This window comes from Neopsephotus bourkii, unplaced genomic scaffold (genome assembly GCF_033783945.1).
Source record: "Neopsephotus bourkii isolate Nb327-2 ecotype Australia unplaced genomic scaffold, CSIRO-AGI_Nbou_v1 NB_74, whole genome shotgun sequence".
Classification (NCBI taxonomy): Eukaryota; Metazoa; Chordata; class Aves; order Psittaciformes; family Psittacidae; genus Neopsephotus; species Neopsephotus bourkii.
In genome coordinates, this window is record NW_026900591.1 from 924,020 (window position 1) to 950,518 (window position 26,499).

Sequence of the window (26,499 nt, forward strand, 5' to 3'; positions counted from 1 at the left end):
CCAACAACAGGGGCATTCCAGACCTTATAGCATCATGCTTAGCATATAGAGCTGGGGGAAGAAGGAAGAAGGGGAAGATGTTTGGAGTGGTGTCATTTGTCTTCCCAAGTCACCATTACCTGTGATGGAGCCCTGCTTTCCTGGAGATAGCTGCGCGCCTGCCAGCTGATGGAAAGTGATGAATGAACTCCTTGTCTTGCTTTGTTTGAGTGCACAGCTTTTGCTTTACTTATTAAACTGTTGTTATCTCAGCCCACAAGTTTTCTCACTTTTACTCTTCTGATTCTCCCCGCCAGGGAGAGAATCGACTCCTCTCACCAGGGGAGGAATGAATGAGCAACTGTGTAGGGCTTAGTTACTGGCTAGGGTTAAACATTGACATTATGTAAGTTGGTGCATTCACAGTAAAACATGTTAATGGTTAGATTGTTCCCAGATCCAGGTAATGTTGTTTTGCAGCAACAGCAGCAATAAATCCCCAGATGGACCAAAAGAGACCAGAGGCAAATATAGCAGAAAAAGAAGCTGGGAGACAGAGGTCTGCCTGGGAGGTCCACACAAAAAAACTGAATTTACCTGTTTCTAATATTGGAAAAAATTCATTTTCACATTTCTCATTCACCTATAGATGAATTTTTCCCTTTTTAAGTTTCCAACTGCACTACTGGAATGAAGTGAGATGGAATGAATGTATGGTAGGGAGAAAAGAAAACTTGTAGGGTTCATCAAGTTAAATAAGTGGTTTGTAGGTGAAGATCATCATCATGCTTCAACAGGATCTCTAAGTTACTTTGTGCAGGGAACCTGAATTTTTCATTTATTATTTTTGAGAATCTGAACTTAAACTTATTTCAGATTAACAGTTTTATGTTTGTGCTGTATGTGAAGTTGCAGTTGAACTACTGTACATATATTTATTCACCTTACTTTCCTGCAAGCTGATATTCAAAAAAGAGAAGGAAATTACCTACAGCAGCCTAAAATGAGGAGAATTTTTTAGTCTCAGAACTACCTAGTAATCATGTTTATTGCCTTTACTACATGGAATCCCTATAATAGAACAGATTTACATCATATTGAGGTGAAACTGTAAATATGCTGTGTATGATCTGCAGTAAAATAACATCTGAACTTGTAACCCTCGAACTTAATTTCAGTTAATTGTAATTTAATTCCAGTTTGTTAATTGGAGCTAGGCTTTTACTTCCCCTTATTTTTAAGTAGTTTAAAGAAGCCTACTCATTTACTCTGTATAGAAAACCAGTTCTCAGAGACTGCCTGGTGAATGGCAGAAGAGGATGTCCCAGGCTTTTAGGGTTCTGGAACACTGTGACTTGCTTGAGAGTTAAGAAACCGTGTGTGTCTTTACTAAGATGATCATTTTTACTTTTTTTTAGTAGACTAATTTTACAATGTCATGACATCCTACGTCACTGCAGCTGAATAAGTGAATTCAGGGTGGCTCTGTACAGGGAATTCACAAGAAACAACTGCAGGAATGTGAAAACAGAGAATGAAAACTACTTATGAAGATTCAGATTAAATATGTTCTAGGAATTTGTATACATAAAGGTTTGTTTCATTTTGTTACTTCAGAGCAGTTTAAAACCGTACTTCAGAGGGAATAGAGGTACTCTGGCATAAAACTTTAGTTTATCCATTTTATCTCACCTGTGGGGTGTGTGTGACGGGTTTCGACTTTTTATCCCTTCCTGGCTCAAGGAACAAAACCCCACTCCCCACTATGCTTATTTTGTCCAATGTTCTTTGCTAGAGAATGCAACAGTATTTGAAACAAATTCCTCTAATAACTCACATCTCACTTCTGTGGCATTTGTGTTTCATGTCATAAAAGTCTTTGGCTTTAATGGTGACTCCAAAAACCACATGCTCATCTAGCATGACTGCATTTGCTTTTATGATATGAAAATCACATTTGTTTTATATATTTCTTTAACGTTAATTTTATTTAACAATAAGAAATTTTGTTAAGAGGTCAGTGTCTTTGTAGACCAGCTCCTGAATGACAGTTGGTATTTAAGAACTGGTGCAGAAGAAAACACTGATGCAGTTGTAGTAGAAGCAGCTGAAAGCTTCCCCATGGCAGGCCTTAACAGTGGAAACAACAAGGAAAACAGGTGAAAATGAAGAAAGGAAACGTGGCTATTCCAAACGGCTTGTAGCTCTTTCAGGCAAGCACGGCACCACAGAAACTGGATTCAGAATACATAATTGGAGGATGATTATCCTGTGTGCAGGGACCGTCTTTATTTGCATGCATTGTGTGGTGCAAGGTATCATACAATACTGAGCCCATGAAACAATATGAATTATTATTATTTATTTATGGAACTAGTGGGAATAATAATTTGCTAGAAACCTGCACTGCTAGAGAGACCATTTAACTTTTCTAGACATGCTCCACAATTCTTGTGGTTTAACCCAGCAAATTGATTAACATATTGCAAATGTTTCCTCCTCAAGTGGTCTCTAATTTGCACATGTATGGAATCCTAGAAGTTAGAAATGGAAAAGGCACATTATTCAGTTCCATTATCTGCTTACACCATATTTTCTTTAGAAAGAAATTACCATATTGAAACTCAAAAATGCCCATTTGCAAGGGCAAATGTACAAAATAGTCAAGATAGACATCTAGTTGCATGAAAGACCAAATATATTCAACTGTGAGAAAATTAAGAGATTGAACTGTGGCAGACTGGAAACTTCATTTCCCGTTTGGGTTAGGCTGCTTGTAAACCACTGTGAAAACCCTCAGCATGAGGTAAACCTTAATATAACATTAAAATAACTTTGTTTTGTCAATTTCACACATATTTTCCCAGATAGACCTATACAGAGATGTTTCAAATTTCCATGAGGACATTTCTAACTAAGTTAGACTCACAACATACTGGACACTGTATAAAAAGTCTATTTTCCGCCACAGATTTGAATATATTTATGTGCTTTTGACTCACATTGAGAATAGAGGATGGATTGAGAGCAGGCCTGAGGAGCAAGACTTGGGAGTGTTAGCTGACGGGCAGCATAACAGGAACTTACAATGTGCATTTGCAGCCCAGAAAGCCACCCATATCCTGGGCTTCTTCAAAACAAACATGACCAGCAAGTCAAGGGAGGGGATTCTTCCCCTCTGAGCTGCTCTTGTGGGACCGCAGCCAGAGTACTGCATGCAGCTCTCAGGCCACCAACATAAGAAAGATGTGGACCTATTGGAGCTAGTGCAAAAGATGATCAGAGGGCTGGAGCACCTCCCATATGAAGGCAGGCTGAGTGAGTTTGACTTGTTCAGCCTGGAGAAGAAAAGGCTCCAGGGAGACCTCTAGAGCAGCTTCCAGTACCTAAAGGAGGGCTACAAGAAAGCTGGAGAGGGACTTTTTACAAAGGCATGTAGTGACAGGGCAAGGGGGAATGGCTTTAAACTAACAGAAGGGAGATTTAGATTAGATATTAGGAAGAAATTCTTTCCTGTGAGGGTGGTGAGACACTGGAACAGGTTGCCTAGAGAAGTTGTGGATGCCCCATCCCTGGAAGTGCTCAAGGCCAGGTTGGACAGTGCTTTCAGCAATCTGGTCTAGTGGAAGGTGTCCCTGCCCATGGCAGGAGGGTTGGAAATAAGTAATCTTTAAGGCCTCTTCCAACCCAAACAATTCTAATGACTATGAAGTTTTGGATGTTTACTACAACTGAATTTTGAAGCTCTAATGGAAGATAAAGCACAAGTTATTTTGCTTTCATTAATAAAAGCCAAAAAGGGCAGTGTGAATCTAAAGTCCATTAAATTTTAAGAGCAAATAAACTCTATAAGCTGTATTTATAAGGTAATTTAATTTGTGTAAGAAAGAGCTGGAGGATTCAGACCTGATGTCATAGGATATTTTCCAAGCTGCTAGAAAAATCTGGGTAGGCAACAACCTCATCCTCAATTTATTTTCCCTTCTACAGATTGTGAGGCAGGAGATAGAGAGTTACATATATTGATGATTTTTTAAAAAAAGTACCCTTTCTCTTACTACTAATTTGAGTGGTGACGTAAAGTTGAGCCTGTTTCTGCTCCTGTTAATGTTACCATGACCTTTTGGGACGCAATAATGTTTCTTGCCTTGATTGATGCCTCATAAGCTTTTCTAGCTTCATTTCAGCATCCATGCCTGCTTCTCAGAGGGTATTCTTTTTCACCTGCTGATGTGTTGTACCTCAAGAAATTCACCTCAATAACCATTGTGTTCTACATGTGGGTCCACTGTTTTCCACTGCTGAATAAAAACCAGTTTTCAACAGGGCTGATCCATTCTGCTCTAACTTGCCATTTTTAAATGGGAAACCCCCTAAAAACTGTTGAAATAGTTTCAAGCTTAGAAAAAAGAAAACCAAACAAGTAATTTGCAGGCTTACTCAGAATTATGACTGAAAACTGCATCCCAGCCTCTTCTCTGACCAGTACTTCTCCCTTTCATCCAAAAATATAGTGAAAAGCCAGGACCCTCCTGACTGTAGGAGGGCACCACAAAGCTGACCAGAACTTTAGGAGGTTACTACCTGTTCCTGAGCTTTAGGAGCACACCAGCGCAGACAAAAGCAGGTTACTTTTCAAAATCAAAGCTGTTACTAGACATTAAATGAGATTTTTAAAAAATTTTCTGTATGAGCTAGAGTGAAGTCTATAAAGAGCTCCCTGTCTTGCAGTGTCCTCTCTGGGACAAGTCAGTCCATCAGCTTCCTGGGTGGTGCCTTATGGTCCCTTTGGATAAAGTTTGCTCTCATTCAGTTTTGCCTTTGCTCTTTGTTCTTGTTTCAGCCTTTCCCCTGGATGAGAGCCTCTCTCTGTTTTACTCTTCTTCTCTCTTACCTTACCAGGAAGGCTGTCCTTCTTCACATGCTGAGCTGCTCTCGAGGTAGAAGCAATCTTTTCACATGGGTGAACTTGACCATGTGTGCAGTGGTCAAGACAAAATTACCATCAGCAGTGTCATCAGCTGTCCATCTGCAGGCTTTTAACCCAAAGTACTGCAAGGAAGGAATATGGATATCCTCTTTCTCTCCTCAGCCCTGGTCACACTGTGACTGCTTGCACGCTGATTGCAGCTCACCCAAGTCACAGTGATGTTTATGACCAATGAAGAGATTGCAGTTCAGCTATTCAGATGCTGCTAGTGCTAATGAGAAGACAGTGTGGGTAATCAAACAAAAACATAATGAAAACATGTTGGTCCAGGTTATAGCATCAGTATTTGTTCCCCTGCTAATACAAGCCTTTTCTTTTCAATGTTCTCTTCCTTCAAATGAAATAGCTTGTTCGATCTGAAATGAAGTGGTTTGCATATTTCAGAGGGACAAAAGGAAGTATTTGTAAGGAACAGACACTATTTTTTAAAATTCCATGTAAGTACATCTGAAAAATGAGGGAGAGGAAAATCAGTCAATTGTTTTGAAAGGATCAGTACAGAAGTTCTAACCTTTTTGTTTGTTTGTTTGTTTTTCCCCTGAAACAATCTGACAAATTCAACACATATTCACTATTCAGTACACCCAAGTAGGAACAGTGGTGATGTCTTTATATGACATTGTTGGCATATTTTTGCAATTAAAATTTGTCTTTTATGTCAATCCTGTTGCTGATGTTTGCTGCATAGCAAAGCTTATCTCTTGTCCTATTAACCAGTTTAAATATGTGCAACTTCCCCCCTGCTGATGCAAAGCTGAAAAAATAGTGGACTCAATTTGCTGGACTTTTACATTTGTGGTGCTGTATGGATAAGACATTTCATTACACAATAAGCATAGACACCAGCAATACAGCAGAACTGAAATGAAATCAGCTTTTGGGAAGGATATTAAAGAAGTCTGCCTTTCTGACTGTCATTTCTTAATTTGCATATCATACACAAAAGGAAAATGACAAAGGGCCCATATACTGCTTCTGTTTGGTTGATCATATTTTTATGTGTTCTTCCTTCACTAAATGAGCTGGTTTTGTTTCCATTTCCTCTTGTGTATAGGGGCAACTGATACTGATGTGGGTTGGTTCTCTGGTTCAGTTATATCACCCATCGCGGGGGGCTGAGTAATGGTAGTGCTTGTTGCCGGGGTTTGAATACTTGCAGTTTTAGTGGTCACAGGAATTAAAGCAGCTACAGTGCTTGTTGTTGAAGTTTGAATAGCCGCCATACTTGCCACTGGGGGTTGAGTGGATGTAGTGCTTGTTATGGGGATAAAAATAACTGTGGTGCCTGTTGCCAGAGCTTGAGTAGCTGTGGTACTGGTCATCAGAGTTTGAGTAGCTACAGCAATTGTTGTGGAGATTGAAGTAGACTCCTGGAGGCCCTGGGTCGACCATCCCAGCAGGTATCTTTGTACACTTCAGAGAGAACAAGGATTGGGCAGCTGAGCTGAGCATTTAGTCAACACCACTAGGGGAGTATATCAGATATACAGGAGCCTACCAGGGTTTCACAGGCACCTGCACAGGTGACACAGATGTGGGTAATCTTTAAAGCACAACCTGGAGGCTAGACCACATACTCCACAGAACCTAAACTGAAATAAATGCCTCTCTTTGGGCAGCTGCATCCTGTCCTCAGAACTATGTATCTGCTCTCCAGTGCAGCAAACCAACCCTCACTTCCACTCTTTGCTCACAGCTCCCTTCACAGGCTCCCACCCTCTGCCTGGTGGGCCTTCCTACCCAGGCATTCATGATGTGGCTGCTGACACAGAATAGGTGTCCCACCAAACCATGGCACCATGTACATCCATGTCATGGCTACATCTGCTCTGCAGGGCCCATGTGTGCTGCTCCTTCTCCCCTGCCTGCCACCATCAACCTCCTGATTTGGCTGATCACAGGACACAGTGAAGGCTCCAGGAGTGAGACAAGAGCTGTGATTAATGCTTTTACCCCCAGCAGGGAATACTCCATTACAAGCACAACACTTGCTATGAAGCCTGGCTACCTGTAAATCACAACCCAACTCCCTCTCAAATCTGCATTCCTCCTCTCCCGCTCACCTCTTTTACCTTCTGTCTTCACAGCTTCCTTGCTAGAATCTAGTACTCCGCCCTCTGGACCAAATTTTGTAAGTTGCTCTTTCTGTTATCTTGCTTGCTGGTTCCCAGATATAACTGAGAACTTTTTCTAACCTGTATCAGTAATTCCACTTACATATGCATTTTCGTATCTATAGTTTCCAATTTGCTGTATATTCATCCTGAAATAGGCTATTACATCTTTATACCGTAGTCTCTATTTGCCTCTAAAATAGTAGATACTGTATAATGATGAAATACAGAATGCTGTTAATGCAGTAGTGGAGCAGAAAATGAATTAGAATGGGGACCCTGAAGGTTTATTAGTTCTGTAGTTTATATTTTTTTAACTATGCAAATGCTAAGTGTAATTGCTTTTAATCATTGATTTGCTTGATTTATAGAGTTTAAGGCCTAAAGTTTGACACTGATCATCAAGAATGACCTTTTTCATTATACAGACTGCCAAATATAATATAGTAATTCTTTATGGATCCCAGTATGTTCTCAGGGAGGTAATTATTATTGAAAAAAAAAATCAGATGCAATTTGGTGACCACATCTAATTTCTCAGAGCCATAACAACCCTTATAAGCTTTTGTTTTACTGAAGATACCCTTCAGCAAGAACTTACTTTTGTGCTCCAGCATTTTAATATCTAATTATAATTTTAATTAAACAATGAAGATACTGCAATAATAGTTTCCTCATTAAAATATGAATCAACAGGAAAATTAAGGTATTATGGCAACCTAAAGTGGACTATGCTGAAACTGGGTCCTATTTTAAGAGTTAAGTCTTACTTATTACTCTTTGTGTGAAATGCATATTATAAAACATATAAGGTAGAAAAAGGATCATTGCATATGACCATTTACATGGTGTGAGAACACTGGGCAAAATTCTGCCGTCAGCTCCCTCAGGGTCTTTTAGTTGTGTTCAAACTTGCTAAAATATGAATCAAATGCCTTTTAATTTCTGGTTTGGTTTTGTTTGGGGTTTTATTTCCTGTTCTCCTGGGGTTATTTGAAAAGCTTGCTTTGCTGAATGCTTTATATGCTGTTGAATTTGCGGTAGCTCCTTTTGTGCCACACCTGAAGTGATTCCCTTCAGTCAAAAAGCAGCTCCCACATTCACAGAAGTGCCCTTGGAGGGAAACAAGGAAAAGTTATGGAGTGGAAAACTGTGCTGGAATACACACTTTGTACCCCATTATCTTGGAAAAAACCCAGAAGTAATTGTGACATTTGATGTGAATTAATTTTACCAAAGGGGCTCAAAGCATTAATGTAGAGCCAATGAAGGAGACAGAAAACCGTAGCATGTAACTTCAGAAACAGTGTATGTGGAATAATCCTGGAAGAAAATCATATAGGGACCAGAACTTCTCAAAAATACAGGGCTAAGGACTGATACAGTTACCTTCTGACAATCAGTTCTTCTCAGGGGGTCTCCAGAGGCACCATAGCCAAATCCCATCTGCTTCACAGCCGCTCAGGGTTCATCTGCCTGCGTGACCATGCTGCGTTTCTTTATGACCCCATGCCTGTCAGCAAGTGCAGGGCAGAGCACCACCTCGGAGATGACCTCAGACCACCTGGGTTGCTTCTGATAACTCTGGGATTAGTTGCTGCCATTCACAGTGAGGCACAGCAGCAGCAACAGCAAGCCTGTGGGAGTAGCTTGAGAATTTAGGCTGGGTTGCTCCACATTATAGCTGTGGCAGGAGGCTTTGAGATGGGCAGGGTGCTAGGCACCATTTTCATAGTTTTTGCCCTCTCAGCTCAGCAATGCTTAACTTTTGCATCATCAGAAAGCACTGCTGAACCTTAGACATTCACCCCATGTAGCACATAAAAAAAAAAAAAAAAAGCTGGGAAACTGGGGATTTGGGGGGGAGGACAAAGAACCTTAATTTAATTGTATAGTTTAGTTCTAACTTTTCTATCAGATCTAGCTGTCGTTGAGTGAACGTGTGCTGCCACCCATAGGCAGCCCCAAAGCTGTTTCTGCTTTTGCAGTTCATAAAAACCCCTTCTCATATGAAAGTCTGTTCCCCTGTTCTCTCAGCTTCCCATATATCCTTGGAACTACCTACAGAATTAAATTAAGTATAAACAAAGCTCACTGAAAATGGCTCATTGCTTGTGAATATGGTATTATTATTGTTACTGCTTTTCCTGATTCTGTCTATAAAATGAAATGAGCACAGGGTGTTTTTTTCTCCCTCTTCTCTGATGTGTTGCTAGCAATTGTTCTCAGTTACATATAATTTTAATAGCTTTTAATAATTAAACTCAAGTATGCTTGCTTAGCCAAAAGAAGATAAGGTTCCATGGTGACCTTACTGCAGCTTTCAATACTTAAGGGGAGCTTATAAGGCCTATAGAGACAGGACAACTTTTAAATAGAAGAGTGTAGCTTTAAATTGGTTATAAAGAAGAAATTCTTTACAATGAGGGTGGTGAGACACTGGCACAGGTTGGCTGTGGATGCTGCATTCCTGGAAGTGTACAGGGTCAGGTTGGACAAGGCTTTGGGCAACCTGGTCTAGTGGAAGATGTCCCTGCCATAGCAGGAGGGGTGGAACCACATGATTTTTAAAGGTCCCTTCCAAACCAAACCTGTCTATGCTTCTATGATTCTATAAGTTCTATTCTATGTGACATAAAGATTAATTAATGGGTTTTTGGTAACATAATTTGTGCCCTCCGTGCACCTATGCAATATGATTAACAATACTCTGGCAATAATGAAGTTGACTATGAGTTGGTCTGAAGAAGGGAGAAGAGTTTCATAGTACTGAGCATTCTGACTTAGTGACTTATTGCAGCATTACTGACTGCACACTGGAAGGAGTAAAAAGTAACAGGTTTTGGGTTTTGGAGAATAAAATCAAATTAAGATCAGCAAAATCATTTCCAAGCAAGACGTGAATCCAATAGCATAAATACTGAAAACTTTACATGATCATCCAAGAAAAAAGACAGCTTTGTTAATATCATTGCTACTAGCACTGGTGCATTGCTACATTTCAACATATGGCTCCTGCAAAACAGAAAAAGCTATTGATAACTTGACAAAAGTGTTGTGTCTCGGCCTCTTCACAGCAGGGAATGAAAAAATCAACACTGTTACAATAGTATGAAGTGTTCTTACTGTAGTTTCCCTTTTGCCCCATATTTTTTAAGAAAAAGGTGAAGAGGGAAATCACATTTAATATTTCTTTTAATTCATACACCAAAATGGTGCCCGGTTTTCAGTTTTTAATCTTCGTTTTAACAAAGAGCAGTTGGGCAGCTATTGACAGTGAAACACAGCAGTCGACTACCTTGTAAATTAGAAGCTGCGGTAGTAAAAATGGATTTGTATATCACCACGAGTAGAGAGAGTGTCTGCCTTGTAAATTTAATTAAACAGCAGGTGCAAAATCAGGTCATATGGCTTTGATGTGCCCCATGTGAGGATGACAACTAGACAATGATTCTAATATGAAGAAATTTGCATACATTTGCATTGGATTGCATAGAACATTGTAGCTCACACCTACTTTCTGTGTTTCATTTTGGGAAAGTTGAAGATTTGAATGAATGGTTCCTATTTAGTTTCTACAACTACACACAAGAAATGCTTTTGTTGTGTCATGGTAGGGAACATATGGGTTATGATGCTGTTATGTACCATTTTATAGAGTATGCTTACATGATAATCAAACATTTGAAAATGCAGCTGAGATACTTGTAATGACAGGAGAAGGAAATTGGGGGGGGGGGGGGACAGAAGAAGAATGGAAACCGCCTCTGTGTTTTAATCTTTTCTTGCTGATTGTTTGTTTACTGGAGCATTAATGCAAATCTACATTCTGTTTTCTGTCCAGGGGGTGTGATAAACAATTCTCTTTGCTTTTGTAGTTAATATTGTAAACAATGAAATTTTGTAGATTGGAAGTGTTTTCAAATATGGCAACTAGCACCTAATAAAGATTATTAGTTATAAAAAAATACACTTTCATACTCTACTGGCCAAAGTTGAGTAGAAATGCATATACAATAGTTATGGTTCTAATTCTATAAGTTTAATGGGAAAACCAACTTCAAAGATTCCCAGATCTTTACTGTTAAAATGTTAATGAAGATTTGGTTTCCATTTTGACAGGTTGCCTGTGAGATTCTGAATCCCAGTACTGACTGGGCTAAATGTATAAGTTCTAGAGGCTATTAAAACACAACTGGGAGGGCAAAATGAATCGCTGTGAGAGAAGTAGGTACGGCTGAGAAAAGGCTGAGCCTTGTTCACTAGGTATTACCTAAACCTGGGTCAGCAAAGACCAAAACCTGCCAAGAAAAGGCTGCTTAGGGAAGCTGTGAGCATGAGCCTCCTTGCACTTCTGCAGGCTGATCTTCAGGGCAACGTAAAACAAATTTCAAAGTTTGCAGTGACTCTTACTTTTGACGGTGTTGTCCCTGTAAACTGCCAGATCTAGAAGCTGTTAAGTTATGGTAGCAATGTTCCAACTATTAATACTGAACTAAGGGCACGAATCATCCCGGATAGTTCAGCTTACTTAAACTAGACACAGAGATCAGATATAACTAGAAAACAGGGAGTCCCTGTGGCAAAGATCTGAATACCAGATCTGTGGGAAAGTTACCCTGGAAGGCAATGCCAGGTGACAGCAGTATGTGGTTACCCAAGTGAGGTATATCGTTTGTAATATAGTGTAATATGAACAAGTGGCTATATTAGCCTTTGTGAGACACACTTTAAAGAAGAATCAGGCTGTGTCAGGAGGCACCACCTTTAAATGCGAAGATGTTGGCTTTCATACTCATTTCCTGCAGTAAACTTAAGCTTCCAGAGCAAAATACATTTTGCATTAGGTTTACACAGTGGCTGGCCAAAGAACAAAAATAACATTACAAAACTCCTGGTCACAAAGCTACAAAAAACATTTGCCCTACAAGCTGGTTTTGTTTACAGGAATCTCATACTGAAAGACTGTTTCAGGGGGGCACATGAGGGTATTTCTTGCTTTGGACATTTGTGCTTGTCTCTGCTGGAGTTCTTTACTGTTTCTTTTAAAATACAGACCTCCACGTGATTAAGCACAGATGGGGGTGGTGAGGAAAACCTGGAAAATCATAAAGGAAAAGAAGTGGGATGAAAATTCAGGGAAAGTATGGGAGAAAGCTGTACAGAAGCCTCTTAGATAGATCTTCTGCAAACATAAAATACTTCTATTATATCAACAGCTGATGTGCTTCAGGAGGTTTCTTTGTCTGCTACCTGCAGCCTCCTCACTGACGTTTTCTATTCTTTCAGTTTTGGTGAATGCTAAATCAACTGTTTGTGTTTACCCTATTTAGGGATAGAAATCTTCACAGGCATGGCAGAAATGCTGAAATTTTTTTATACATTCTCCTCAAATCATTCATCACTACTATTTGCTCTGTAAGACACTGTATGTGCTTTCTCACCTAAGTACCCTGATTTGCCTGAATGTGGGCGCTAAAGCTTGCAGGGCCTCCAGCACCCCTGCTATGTAAATAATGTAGGTTTACTGAATTTCGCCCAAAGCATTTTGTTTTAAGAAGCTCGTATCCTTTGTCCTGGAGCTCCCACGAGCTTATTGAAGCTTATAGAAGCTGTCAATATACCAGTTGTCAATATATCAGTTATCAATATACCACATGATCTCCAGCTCTTGATAAACACCAACAAAATAATACAAAGCTTCCTTTCAAGAAAAAAAAAAATTAGTTACTTTTTTGTTCAATTTCCTTCCTTTTTTTTTCCCTTTTTTTCTTTTTTTTTTCTTTTTGACAAAATTGGAAAAAAAAAGTAAAAAACCCCAAGCATGAAATGAATCAACTCATTTTTTTTACCTTGTTTTAATTTGAGGCTTTTGTTTGTTTTTGTGTTGTTGGTGGTTGTTTTGTTGTTTTTTTTTTTTAATGTCATGAAACAATGCCCAGGAAAACAAACATCAGAAGTAACGTAATTAATTATGACATCAATAAACAATTCAGCAGTTCTGAGACCATATTCAAACGAACTTCCCAAATAAAATGCCAGCAGTGTATATTAAGCACGTAAAAGAACTATTTTTAAATAGTTAACATGCCAAAAGCATTCACACAGATCGGGTACCCATGTTAATTGTGCAGCAAGGTTATTCCCACGGATCACAGAGCAAAAGCACCTAGCAAAAGCAGTCAAGCAAGAAAAAGACATTAGTAAAATGAAAAGAAGACTGAATGGAGTGAAGCTATTTTATTTTAACTAGACCTTCCTGCAATGTGGAGCCAAAGAGCCAGTGCATATGAAGCACAGGAGGAAAGGAGCTCTGGTAAGGTTCTGCAGGTGGTGATCCCATGTGGCAGTGCCCTGAGACAGTGAAGAGAGATAAGAGGTGAAACTGGTATGGCTCTGTCTCAAAAACCAGGGGAATTTCCCTGACCAGTGGATGCAGGCTGCATGGTCACTCCCTCCTGGTAGCTCCAGACCACAATTCCTCGTAGTTTCTCTATGTCAGTGTGATTTCAAACCACCCCTGCACACGCTGGCTGGTGTCAAGAAGGCTTGAATTTTAGGAGAGGCTTTTTGTTGCTCCCAAAAGCTTTTTCTTCCTCAAACACTGAAACTGGTTTCAATGACTGGTGTAGAACAGTTACACTGCTAGGAAGCATAAACCCACCACATACTTGCACCTCGTGAATGAAGGCAGCCAAAAATACCCAGTAGAAGAATTAACTCTCTAGTTTATTTCATATGTGTATATCTCTACAAGGTATCTCTGCAAGGTATGAAGAGATATAAGTTTTCAATGAATTCTCTTAACATGATATCAGGAGTAACATTCACAACAAGATTAAATATTTGACTTGCTTATTCCTAAGCTTAAAAATTTAAACTTAAGTATTTTCTATGCAAATATTCTAAATTCATAAACCAATTACATCAAAAGACTCATGGTCAGATTGTCAAAGAAGGTGTACTGGATAGTAAAAATGCAAGAATTTGTCATTTGTTTCAGAAAACTGAGAACTTGATTCCAAATACATTTAACCTCATTATCATCTTCATTATTGGATTCACTAACTGAGCAATGACTTGTACAAGGAAGTATCCTGGCCATTGAAATATTTACTTTGGGTGAATATAATTAACTTTGCTAAAACTGGTAAGCTTTTGAAAGTCACCACTCCAGGGCTTTGCTTCAGTTTTTCACAGTTCGCTCTGGTTCTTCATAATTGATATGCTTTTCTTCCAAGGTTATTCAGACAGAAACATGTCCCTCTTTGCTCCCATGTCAACCAGAGGAAACACCAGATGGGTGCAACTTACTGTTATTAATTTGTACTGCATTGTAAAAAAATACAGCAAACCAGCCCAAACTATTTCAAGCTCAGATAGTGAAAACAAGAAGACATAGGATGAAGGAAATAATCTCTGTTTAGAGAATAACACACTGAAATCAACCTGGTTCAGAAATCATCAAACAAGAAATTAGAGCTAAGCCTCTTGATTCCAAGGTTATCTGGGCAAGAAACAGTATTTTCCTATATAAAGAGTTTCCAAAATCTAGACAGTTTTCCCATCCTATAATCTGATGAAATTGAGCCCTGTAGAAGTGAAAAAGTCTCCATTTCAATTTAGTTATGTTTTAATAGTGTTTTAGCTGGCATCTAAGAGGCAAGAAATTGGATGAGATCCTTAGGTTGAATTAAAGTGTTGTGTGTTGTTTGTGTGGGGTTTTTTAAGAATCCAAGGTGAATATCCTATTCTTTGGATTAATCTGGGGGAGGATTCTTTCTAATTTTAAACAGCAATTTTATTCTTGTCAAAACTAACTCTCACACCCTTTGGTGTGTTTGAATATTATGAATAAGAACTTTTTCGAATTAAGAAATAGTTTAAAGTCTCAATATTCCCTAATATTAAATTCTTTATGTTATTCCAAAACCTTTTCTTTTATTTCTAGCTTCCTAATCAACAAAAGATAGTAGAAGAAAGGCTGTTGCAATACTATGTCCTTGCTACACACCTTAGAAATTACATTATGGTTCGTTACTAGACTGAGCTGCTGTAATACCTCTGGTTTAATCGTTCATAGTTAGGACATAGATTATCAGTAGTTTATTATTCTAATGTCATCATTGTGTGTCTCCTTTATAAATAAGAAAAACTTTAATATGCAAGGTGATCTTCACTGCAATGTTCAAATATAACAACCAAGCTTAGTGCTTTTCGTATTTCATGTGGAGCAAACACATGTAAATACTTTATTAAAATTAAAAAAAAAAGTGAAAGCTGTTCCCTACTGATTGATTTTTCAAAAGCTCCCTAGACTGATTCAGCTACAGATGTTTGCAAAATGATTGCATGTAAAGTGGGCTTAATTCATAAAAGCAATAAAATGTTGCTTATTGACTGAACAGATGAACTAGCTGAGGGGACATAATTTGTAGTGTTCTTATTGGAAATGCTTTGAAGAAATGTAATGATAGTGCAGAAAAAAAAAGCCTTATTACACATGGTAGAATGAATTTCCTACAAAACATTTCAGAAAATTTGAAACATTGATAAAATTAATTCCATAATTTTGGATTGTGCAGTTATGCATGCAAATAAACTTGTGGCTTCTCAGACTAACGTTGTTATTCACAGTTAACAATGAAATTATTTAAACATATATTCAAAACAATGTTAAGATGAACAAAAAGAAAGAAGTGCTGGCAACTAAAATACTTTTCTATGTTGCCAAAGTATTTTTTTTCTACTACTGGTGTCTACTGAGCATTTTCAAGGCTGCACAACCTCAGACATACTAGTTCCTTGTGACTCAGGTCATCACTCCTAAAAAATGAGAGTGCAGAAACCATTTCCTTTCTTGAGAATCCAAACGTTTAACTCCATGCTTAATAAGGATGCTGCAGGACCTCAGTGTGTTCTTTCATGTTTCTTAGTGGCTGGGTCGGATGTCTCTTCTTTACAACTTATGGATGATTTTTTTTTTTTTAATTTTAGATAATTCTACTAGTAACCTAGGAATTTTCTTGTTCTTTGCCTTCTTAGACTCCATTTTTGATATCTTAAATCTTTGCATGGGAATTCTGGTCATTAGTCCTAATCCGAGTTTTGAAGGATTATTTAGAGTGAGATCGCATCTAAAACTTATGATGGTAAGATTTCTTCTTTGAAACCTTCAAAAGCCCTTATCTCTCTCCATAAGGAACTCAAGATCTTATCTTAGAGTGATTTCAGCAAGTGTCTGGAATTTAAGCTTATATTTGGTACCTAAAATGGGCAGATTGCATCCGCATTCCCCAGTCCTTTCTCCAAATGTGTTTGCAGATGTGTTAACTGCAGTGGATATTTCTTCTGTTGAGCAAAAGTTTTCCCTTGGGCAGGCTTATGAACATTATTCCTGATGACAGCAGGGTGCTTTGAAGAACATTGCTGGGCAGTATAGAAGTGAAATGATCATCAGTGTGAGCATTTATGTTTCTCCTGGAATGACTTACAGCAGAAAATACAGGGCTGTGAAAAGAACATCCAGTCATGCTCTCAGTGTTTGGAGAATGGTGCATTGCCTGTTTGGAAAACTGAAGGCCAAATGACAGCTTTGAGCATCAATTTGGGTGCCAATTCTTCAGATGCTATGTGTATGACTATGTTCTGCAGTTCTGTGTATTATATATTCAGTTGGGCAAAAATTTTTGCCAGGGTTGTATTCTAGAAACTGGTTGACTCTGTAGACAGTTCACCCAACCAGAAAGGGGCCACAAAAGTAAGTTCAGCAGAGGCAAAGATTTATATTTTAATGAGTAATTACTAACTAATGTGTGCTTTATTCTTAAGATGTTTATGTTTCCAGTTTGCCACTGTATTGGTTTTCCTTGGCAAGGTTTTGGTAGAGGGGGCTACAGGGGTGGCTTCTGTGAGAAGCTGTTAGAAGTTTGCCCCATGCCTGACACAGACAGTGTCAGCTGGCTCTAAGGTGGACAGGCTACTGGCCAAGGCTGAGCCCATCAGGTGACGCTTACGACACCTCCAGGATAACAGATTTCAGAATGGGAAAATGTTTCTGCAGAAAAGCAATTGCAGCCAGAAGAAAGGAATGATAATATGTGAAAGCAACAGCTCTGCAGGCACCCAGGTCAGTGCAGAAGGAAAGACAGAATGTGCTCCAGGACCAGAGCAGAAATTACCCTGCAGTCCACGGGGAAGACCAGCCAGGATCAACCCACCATAATCATAGAGCTTGGTTTTGCTTGAAATGTTATTTGGTTCATCTTCTAGACTGAAGGGGATGAAAATCTCAACGGGGCATAATGTTTCTGTTAAATTTGTCTGTGTGGGTAAGGGGTTAATGCTTTGCTGTTTTAATTATTACATTTAATTACTATATTATTACATGTTTGTAGAAAATTTGAGCCATGAAGTGCAATTTTAGTTCCTGGCAAGCATTACTTGTTTGAAGGTACTCTGGCTTAAAAAGGGAAGCAAAGCTATATATTTCTCTTGTTTAGGAACAATTCTCTTCCTAAACATACCTAATGCAGCCCCATTTAATATGCCCAGGATGCCAGAGACATCCACATGGGACTAGGAGACAAGATGTATAGAAGAATTCTAGACAGGCAGTTGAAGACCAGGTGGGATTGTGTAGGGTAGTACAGAAAACTGAATCTCACTGCTCATTTTGGTCTGTTGAAAGAAAGATTTGAGACCAGCATAAAAACTACAGTGCAGAAAAACTTGAAAAATAATAACAAAAAGTTGTATTTCCTGCCTATAACTTAAAAAATGGAAAAATTCAGCCAACATCTTTGTAAAATCCTGCAATGAAAGTGGCCAAGGCACTAGGTTTTATTAATACAGGGACTTTTATGCTTAAATTTTAATCCCATTTACAGTCATCTTCTTATCAAATTAGCTTTATGCACCAGGATTGCCAAGGTCACTCGCTTTATCTGCTCTAACTGATGACAGCAAGGGTGTCACTTGTGTATACTAGCCCACTGTTGCCTGTCTAAATGGGTGTAATTGCCTAATACCTGTTCAAAGTGTTTTTAAAGCAGCAGTGAGCAATTAGGCAAATCTCGTGGGCACTTGCACAGCTGTGTGCTTACCTGTGAGGTTGAACTCTTTATAATGTGGTTCTAAAGCTGAGAAGATAGGGGAGAAAAAAAGGATAGACATAGACAGAAAGACCTGGAGGCACTAACTTCATAATAAGATGGCTGAATATTGATTTTTTTACAGCTTTTCTCTCACCAGTTATATATGCCTTCTTCTCAATGGAAAAAATCCCTTACCCATTTTTGGAATTGAGCATAGCCTATGGGATAACAACCCATGATAACTTCCAGGAAGCACAAACAGTTCAAGAGATGGTATCTTGAATTTGAGAGACACTGCGATTGAATTATGTTTTGCCTCACCTACATGAAGCAGCAGTGAAGAGGTTAAACAGAAGTTGCCCCTCTTTCAAAACTGTGTTAATTAAAAATGCAAAACCCAAAGAAATCACAGCTGGATAAATAAAAACAGCCCAGATGGTATAGCAACAAACTTCTGGCAGGTCTTGAAGCAGACAGTATTCCTGCATATTTTATTTCCTAGCACAGGCTATCACCAGACCACACCAGTGACGGTTTGGCAACACAGCAGAATGCAGGGCGCTTGAGCTGTCCTGGTGCTAAAGCACCCCTAAAAGGCAGCACAGGTCTCAGAAACACCTGACTATATACCTGGTGTTTGTTCATCACACAAAGCAATTCACTAGGTTCCTGATTGTGAGTCAACTAGATATTTCTTCACTGAGAAGAAATTCCTTTTGGTGGTAATCTTTGAAGTGTGCACGCAGGCAAAGTTCATCCTTTCAACTTATGCATGTGTTATCAAATCCAGTGATACCTTGCCGTGTATTTGCCAGCTTGATCTGAAAAACACTCAACCATTTAAACCTGGTTTGATGAGCTCTAGATCATGTTCATATGTGCAGAACTTCAGCAAATTCCAAAACAAGTTGTTTTACTTTTGAAAAGGAATTGGGTGACACTAGTCCTTCCCAGATGTGTTTGGCTAATTCCTCACATCCTATAGAGTGGCTTTGCCTACATACAGGAGGTGAGCAATTGGGTTGTGTTGTTACAGTGGTTGTTTCACTACCAGGTTCATGAAGCTCTAAACGTCCAAAGTCTAAGAATATCTGGACAGCCCTTCTGGGAGAAAAAGAAGTCATGTCTGGGAAAACGTAGACATACAGTGACCAAACCCAGGCTCAGGGCAAATAACTTATTAGCCTTAAGAAATCATTCAGCTTCATCCCAGGTAGTTTTCCTGTCCACTGGTAAAATAACAAGTATCAAAAGGAGTGCAGTAGGTGCTGCATGGATTAGCATCTGAGAATGAAAGTATTGAGACAGACAAAAAGTAAGACAGAGGCATGAGAGACAGAGAAATATTGACCGACAAGGTTAAAATGGCAGAAAATATACAGGAACAGCAATTAAAAATAAGCTCATCTCTCAAGTGATCATCACTCACCTTCTGAATGATCTACAGTGGAGTCTTGCATTTGTCTTTTCAAATGAAGCCTGCTCTTAATACAAGGGGTAAAATCAGCATTAGCAGTACACCATGCCATCATGCTCGTTACACACCATATATTCTGTGCAAAAACAGTGTGGGAAATGTATGGTATTAGAGTTGAAGTTCTTTTGTCAAGCTGTGGACTCGGTTGTGTTTTCAGACCAACCCTGTTTCAGTGCATGGTTCTTGCTTAGATTCCCCTGTAAAGCTTCCACAGACTTGGAGGCTTACCCTTCTGTAACAGGGAACAGAGTGACCTGGACTTGAGGTTACTTCTCTCGCCTTTGTGCAGTCCTCCACAGCCTTCACTTACATTTGGTATTATGAAGAAAATAAGAATTTTTTATTGCCATATAAACTCTAAACATATGGCTAGATCCACCCCAGAAACCTTCATCAAGTTGTATGAGGCAGGAAACAATATCTGGTTTTTGGTTGTGAGCACGACAGATACTTAGGCTTTATAATTAAAGAAAGGCTTTGGTGAAGGAAAAAAAATCCTGAAAGGGAACATGGCTGTTGCAGCCACAAACCTTATTATTGCTACAGTGAAAACTAACGGCATCCATTTTGTCTAGTAACTCTGAGATGGCCTTATTCCAAAGATGGTCTCCTGAGTGATTTGGATTAGACTTTGACTTCATGGCCAGATTTTCATGCAATGCAAGTTGTTGTTTTTTTCTTTCTTTTTGTAATAATATATGTGCTGCTCTGGCAGATGTTTTATTTTCACAATTTTTTTTCAAAATCAACACTACTGAGTGATACTGAGATGCTTTGATGGTGTAATCCTGACTGAAAAAGCCTTCTGGCACATTGGATAAAGACTCGTGATATGCGTGCTGCTGTGTTACAATAGATATACCACTGCTCAACCTCCTGTTCAGGTTGAGCCCCCACATACTTTTCTCACGTCCTCTCCCGAGCCTCCCATATGGTTTTGGAAGCTGCTGAGCTTCATGTGCTGACTCCCACCTTCTGTGGGGCAAACGCAGCAGATTGAAGATCCTGCACACACATATAGCCACCCCCCCCCCCCCCCCCCAAGCATGAGCAGGAACAGAGACAAACCTGCACTTCAATAGAAAGAAAAAGCAGCTGGCAAGAACATGACAGACATTTCTTCCTTCAATAGATCTCCTCCCGCTTCCTTTCCACCCACCCTTTTCTGTTTGGTTGCTTGTCCCTGGATCATTTCCTGCTCCAGGTGGTGTTTCCTTCTATGTGAAGAATTTAAAGACTAGAGTGCCAGCACCCTCGCTCCCTCAAGTAATAGCCTGCTCAATGTGCAAACATCTGTGTTACTGCCTGTATAGTTAATAGGCTTGAGTGAAATTTCCATTCCTTGGCAGATAGCTTGGGTAGGACTGAATAGTCAACCCTGAATGGGAATGCTTGCTCTACCTTGATCCAGTGGGGACAGCAGCCTCAGTGCGAGGCAGGTGACGTATGCTGTATTATGCATTCTAACTTGACATATCATAATGTGGATTCTCATGGCAGTAATGACAATGATTCTTCAATGGACTTGAAAACAATGGAGACAGAGTTCAGTATTGAGCTTAATCTTGGTTGGAGGTAGGGATCAATGAATTATCACTTATTTCAGATGGAACATGGATTCCTAATTAACAAGTTGATCATGACTGAATTCTCATTTCAGTATATATGTTTTAATCACACATTTATTATACATATATGTATAAAAAAGCATATTCATCTGAGGTATTTGATTGGTTTTTTCTGTTCCCAGTCTTTATTTTTCCCTTTGGTCCCAGCTCTGTTTTCTGATACTTGGTTTTCCCTACTGAAATCACATTGTCTTTGTTCCTTAGTTAGTTAATTCAAACCAACTAAATTATAAAGAAATATCTAATGAGAAATTTATAACGTCATGCACATAGTGCACTTCTGCAGTTATTTATCAATGCATATAAAAACCATGAAAGAAGTTTTGCAGACTTTTCCTAATGTAGATAAGGACCGGCTGAATGACAGGGAATGAAACAGAGGCAGAGGCCTCTGAAAACTGACCTTAAGCTCCTGAGCCAGGAGGTAAGAGAGAAGGTCTGTAGTTGTTACCTTGATAGAAACTTAAGTTTGCTACTGCCCTTAGTTCCTTTTATCACTGGCTCAACTTGTGTTGTGGAAACTTTAACTACATTAGGAGTTTATGCAATGGTAAATGTGATATTTCAGGAGGGATCTGAGAGATGGTTACTGGAAGTGTCCAAATATGATCATTTCCAGAATACAATGTCAATCTGTTCCAGACTGGTATACCTGCTGAAGAGCCAGAGCTCCATGATCAGGTTACAAACCCTGGCTGTTCCTTGGAGGATGTTGGAGTCCTGGTTGCTTGTGTAATTTTTTCCTACTGACAAAATCCCTCCAGGGAACAATGCTTCTTATTTATGAAAGAATTAGAAAAGGGAAAGGATTTTTCTACCTACTAAAGTGAAAACACAAAAATACTGATAAAGAAATAGCGTTAAACATATATACATATGCATATTTTGTTCCACACTTAATATTTTTATAAAACATTTTGAAAACAAAATCTACACCACAGAAAAGAAAGTGACCTCTGTTTTCATCCTTATGTAGAGACTCCCAAAAAGCAGAGTGTATTTTAAATAATAGCTATTTAGGGGGCTTGTCTGGGAACCTTTGCCTGGCAAAGGACAGACAAAAAATGTTGATGCTCATTTTAACCACTTTTTGTTTGCCAAGTTGAGATGTTCCTAAGATTCTTTTGCTGTAACCTTGAAGAAACTCCTCTTGAAATCAATGGATTAAAAAACACGCCTGAGAGTGTAAAGGATGGATTAGGTATCCGAGTTCAGTGCAGAGACTCACGTTTTCTCTGTGAGGCGTAGTTCTTCACTACAGCAGCTACCTAGTTATTGTGATGTAAGAGCTGTTGATGTGGTTTTCATGTGAAAATAAGCATTTTTCAAAGACTTTATTTATTGAACCTATGCCTCACTTCAAAACCAGAATTTAAAGTTTCATTTAAAAATATCTGAAAATGTGAAATTGTAGTCAACAACAGACTGAATTTTTGCAAGCAGTTTTTACTAATTTACACAGAAAACCAGTTTATGTATAAGTACTTAAAATTGCTGTACAAAATTCACAAACAGCATGAACACAGTGCAATAATGCACCTTCGGATGTAATGCAAACTGTTCACTTGTACACCTATCTCTTTAGCTCAAGAAATTAAGTGTAAAATTAAACTTAAAAATTCAAGTTCAGAAGCTTTGCTCACCAAATGTAGCATCAAGACCACAGTGACACCTGTTTATTGTATGTTGTCTTACACAAACGTCAGACAATTTAGCATTGGATTATTTCTTACAATTCTATGCATTGTTTTTTACTGGAACTGTAAAAAGTTAGTGTGTTTTCTACTTCAGAAGATCCACTGTTGCTGCAAAATTATCACTGCTTCTACAAACACAGGGGTGATGGTTTCTGCTGCCTGTATTTGCTACATGGCAAATCTGAGCAGAGAGCTCAGTTCACACAAAAGGTAGCAAACTGGTGCTGAACAGTTGATCTTCAGAGGACACACAGAAATGTTTTCACAGTAATTATGAATTGGTCTGCAGAGTTCAAATGTATTCAAAATTACATTTCTTGTGTTGTCATCTGTAAGAATTCAGAACAAATTCTGTTTGTTCAAGCTATTTGCCTTTAGTTTATCCAGATGTACTTAATAGGGAAGTTTTATGCATTATCAGAGATCTGTGAGTTACTGAAAATCACAGCCTAACTCTCATCCTGAGTTACACATCATGCAGCCTCTTTAACGTACTGAAATTGCAGAAGAGGAATATAGCTCATGGCCTGTCTCCTTTTTGTGAGTTCTCTGACATCTCAATTTCAGCCTTCTAATGATTATCAAATACCTACTAGTCATGTATAGAGTCATGCCATAGCAAAACTTGGCCTGTAAGCACCTAAGGCTGCTACTTTTTCTCCTTTCCACTAGGATTTAGCTTCTTCTTATGTCAAAAAGATAGGTTTTAAAAAACCTTATGACTGATTAAACCCAAACAGCTGGTTCTGCCTTCAAGTCTACAAAACAATGACAGTAGAGTTGCTTCCATTGAGAGGTTTCTGACATCAGCAGGCTATCATGCAGGCACAAGGAGACAGTGCAAAGTCCCACAGACATCCAAGACATACCATGAGGTTTCTCAGGCTCAGTCAGATCCAGGGTCAAATTTCAGTTCTGTGCCTGCCAAATTATTAAGCTACAATATTTCATTTTCCATAATACAATCTTTTCCATCAGTTGCAAATAGTCACGATTAAAAGTGCATCCATCTGGTTCTTATTAGGATAAATTATCGCATTGATCTGTTACTCTGCCTATACTTGAAATGACGCATTTATTTTGTTTTATGCAAGTCACCCTCTATTTAACAAAATGGATGAGGGACATAAAAGTGGTTTGGTAAGCAATGACAGAAATCATCCTATGGAAAAGCTGTCTGTAAGAGGGCTTAGTGCATGTAGAGATAAGCCCAAGAGTCCCACAGTGAGGATTTGTGTTGAGACTGGAGGATGAGAAGGACACAGCTTGAGCAAACACTTCATTAGCCATGAATAATGAATGAAGAGGCTGGAGAAAATGAAGTGCTCTATTTAAAAGAAAAAAAAACTTATGAGCTGAACTGTCAATACTTTGTGGTGTATGCAAAGAGCAAACCAGTTTGCAGAACTGCAGTCGGTACTTCATTCTGTTTTCCCTGCTAAACAACAAGTCAGGCACCTTCGTTCAAGCTTACAAGGGACCAAATCTGCCCCTCTCAAGGTGAATAGTTTAGTACGGGGTAGCTGATTAAAGATTTGCTTCAGTGACTTTCCCAGAGGTCTTAGTGTATTTAAAAAAGAAACAAAAATGAAAGGCTAAGATCACCATGATAATTCTATAGTGAAAATCTCAATAACTTTAGAGCATGGTACAGATAAAAAATTGTGTAGGTTTTTAATCACTGGGTACAGTAAGCAGTGTCTTCTACATCCTGCTTGAACATGTTTATCATAGACATTTTTTGGGCACACTTGAGAACATGCAAGAATTGTTAATATATTCCAGGTATAAAGGGAGCAAAGGAATTGTTATAAAAGCAATTAATAAAAAAAGTTTTAATTTTCCTAGTTTGTTGTCTCATTTGTAAACTACATTTTCCCAAATAATATGAATGAGATTTATTAAAATGTGGGGTTTTTTTAATAATTGTCATTGGATTTGCATTTTATAGCTCATGGTTCAGTTGCAAGGTAAACAACAGACTTTGTGAGACAATATGTGGTAATATTTGTCTCACTGACATTTCTTGTGGGACATAGAACATGGCAGGAATTTACAGTACTCAATAGAGATGTAATGAAATGAAACTCAGATCATCCTTTAAAATGCTGGAGAGCAACATTAATGCTCCACAATTAGCTGTTTATCTTATGTTGATGCCTCAGCTATTGCAGTATTATCTGAGCATTTTATACACCCTATATATATAAATAAAAGGAATAAAAGGAAAACCAACTTCATCTACTGGGAACAAAACAAAACAAAACAAAACCCAAACAAACAAAAGAAGCACACCAAAGAAAGAACAACAAACCACACAAAAAAAAAACAAAAAAAAAAAAAAAAAAAAAAAAAAAAAAAAAAAAAAAAAACAGAAAGCATGGAGGTCAATAATGCTTTGCAAGCCCTGATTGTTATAAATGCATTTACTTTGGTATGTACAGTGGGGATGTGAATTATTTATGTGCTGGTAATGCAGGATGGCATGTCATTTCACACTGTCATGCTTTAACCCCTGCTGGCAACTAAGCCCCACACAGCCACTTGTTCTCTCCCTCCCAGTGGCATGGGGGAAAGAATCAGAAGGGCAAAAGTGAGAACATTCATGGGTTGAGATAAAGACAGTTTAATGAGTAAAGCAGAAGCTGCACACACCAGCAAAGCAGAAGAAGGTTGATAGCACTGCCTTTTACCAACTATTTTTTTACCTTGCTGATACAGTGACCTTGTGAAGTTGTTTAACCTTTGGGCATGAAATTTTCTAAACTGGATGTTGTGGTGGTTAAATAAATGATCACATATGTCTTCTGTAGTCTTTCAGGAAGAGTTTTGAACAGAATTAAAGAGAAACTAATTGAGTTTTGGTGAACTTTTCTAAAAAACATTGGCTTAGAAAATCCCCATCTTGTAGACAGCAGTGTTTGGGCAGGGGTAAGAGTTCATGACGTGTCTGAGAAAACATGTTTCACTGAGCCACATCCTGGCACCACCTTTGCAAATCCGCATTTCACTCATCCTCTCTGTTGAGAATTTTGATTAAGCATCTTCAAAAACAGAGTAGGCATCATCCCAGGTATTCCTTGGTGCTGTGTTTCTGGGCTGACATCTTCTAATAATGGAAAAGTAACTATTCTGAAAATGGAAAATTAACTACTTTGAACCAACTACTTTATTATTAGTAAATAAGAGTAGATAACTGTTACGGCTTCTCCCTCTCCTCTCTGTCATGCATTTTTTTGTTTAAATGTATACTAAACATGCAAAGTCCACCAGTGATAAAAGGGCTGTTTTCAGCTGGTCCTTTTGGGGTTATTTAAGGAAAAAAAATCTGAATGGTACATAAATCAACAGCTCACCCTGAATATTTTCAGAAATAAAGCAGAAATTAAACACTTTCTCCTAGTATAGAAGGGAAATGCTCCCTTCAATATAGCATCTTCTGTAATGAGAGATCACATATGTGTTAGTAGTTCAGTTGTAACTACACTCTTAAATTCATGAAGATTTCTTAATGACCC